A 2,253-nucleotide genomic window follows, 5' to 3' on the forward strand; every position below is an offset into this window, starting at 1 on the left:
TGTCTTTGACAGATTTGTGACTTTTGGATTCCTTCTTGCCTTTGTACTTGTGGCTCTTCTTCTCATCCTTTCTTTCTCTGTTTGGACACCTGACAGCAATATGACCAATAGCTTCACATGAAAAATAGATTAAAGAAACTTTATCTCTATACTTTCCTCTACCTCTAGAATATTTCTTTGCAAGTAAAGCTTCAACAACTTCAAGATCACAATAAGAACTTTCCTCTATTTCATCTTCACTTTCTAACTAATTGTCCTTTATTTTCTTGCCTTTTCCTTTCAGTGAAAGTTTAGCTTCAATTGCAAACTCAACATTTTTGGAAGCTGGAACATAATTGTCAAAGTTGTCTAGCTCAAAAGCTGTCAATCTTCCTACTAGGGCATCCAAGCCTAGCTTGCTATTTAAATTACATCTCTTTTCTTGAATAACAAACACTTTGATTGCATAGATGGGAAGAAAAGTTCTAAGAAGTTTACTTACAATAGTATCTTCCTTCACTTCTCCTCGAGAAGTTGTGACTGCACTGACACTAGCTTTGATTCTTTCCACATATTTGGAAACATTTTCATCTTCTCTCATTCTCATCTGATCAAACTATCCTCTAAGGCTTTCTACCTTGGCTCTCCTTATATTTTCATCACCACCATAGATATCCTTTAGCTTGTTCCACATATCAAACTCAGTTTTACAGTCTTTGATCTCATCAAATTCATTATAGTTGAGAGTAGATGAAATGTCAATCATCATGATGTTGTGGTTCTTTTTCTCAGAAAGATCTCCAACAAATAATGTACCAGTAGGAGTTTTGTATTCCTCATCAAGATATTTGCAGCCTAAATCACTTAATGGTGGCTAGATGAAGTCTCATGAGCTCCTATCACGTTGAAAAGTTGTCTCTATTTAGCTTTGGAATCTCTCTCTTGTAAGACATCATAATCTTTAGCTTAGGTCCTTGAAACCTTTCTTGCAAGCACCAAAAGCTCTGATTCCAACTTTGCAAATATAGGAGTAACTGAGAGTGGGGGTGAATCAGTTACCACTAAAATAAATCCTCGATCCCTTAGATGTCAACAATAAAATTTAAACTAGGAAAATTGATTATTGTTGATGCTCGATAAACAAACAAAAATTGTTGTAACTCGATAAATGCAGAGTGAATTACTTTTAGCAGATATTAAAACATTTTCAGTAGTTAACTTGCAAGCATAAGAGAAATAACATGAACACATGAGACACTAGGATTTAACGTAGAAACCCAATTTGGGAAAAACCACCAATGTCACTAGTTATTAGTTTTCACTCTTCTGAAGTGAGCCTTGTTAGGACCCAACTCTATTAAAGGTTACAAAACACATTGTTAAGTTTGACCCTGTTAGAGGATTTAATCATCCTGCTAGGAGTGGCCTTGCAAGAGGTCTTAAAACAATTCAATGGAATTTCCACCTTGTTAGAGGATTTACAATTGGCTGTTAAACCAACCCTGTTAAGAGATTTTAGATCATTGCTACAATGGTTAGAGAGTAACAATGAAATGACCTGATTGTGATGCAACTAAATTGTTGAATCCAGATCTATTTTCTACTTAAATTTGATCCTTCATCCTTCCTAGTCAAATATGAATTTTCTGCTCCACATGGATACCTGCTTATCCTTCAAGTTCACTCCTTCTCTTTTCTTTTCAATTCAATCAACACACTTGCACACACACTAGAAATCTCAACTTGACCTTTTATTTATACTTCCAGATTGTCAAGTTGGCCCAAATTGAAATTACAATAACCAATATTCATCATCATAGTCAGATAGAATCAATACATAAAGTAACTAAGATTCATATGCCAAAATAAGAAAAATCCTTTGTAAGTCGACCCTGCTCAGTAGAAACTAACTTTGGAACAATTTCCCATGTTAACCAATAGAAGCTCAGTTAACACTGTGAACTTGTAGAAATCCTTTGGCAACCGAGTGAGCTCAGTGAATACTAACTCTATCCAACTTTCCCTTCATTAACTGAGTGAGCTTAGTTAACACTCTTTTATGACTAAATTGCTTTGATGCTTGAGTGAGCTCGATAGACACTATCATATGTTCAGAGTAAACCTATGAATGCTTGGTAGACAAGGAAAACTATCTTCACTAACCAAGCACTATTTATCAATTGATATAACATTTGTGTAACATCAAATACATCACACAATTAATCAATTGTATCCAACACTTCTGACCCCACATAACTGTCACACATAGAAAAC

The sequence above is a fragment of the Cupressus sempervirens genome, chromosome 2 (assembly GCF_028749045.1).
Source record: "Cupressus sempervirens isolate cs-2001-9-10 chromosome 2, ASM2874904v1, whole genome shotgun sequence".
Classification (NCBI taxonomy): domain Eukaryota; kingdom Viridiplantae; phylum Streptophyta; class Pinopsida; order Cupressales; family Cupressaceae; genus Cupressus; species Cupressus sempervirens.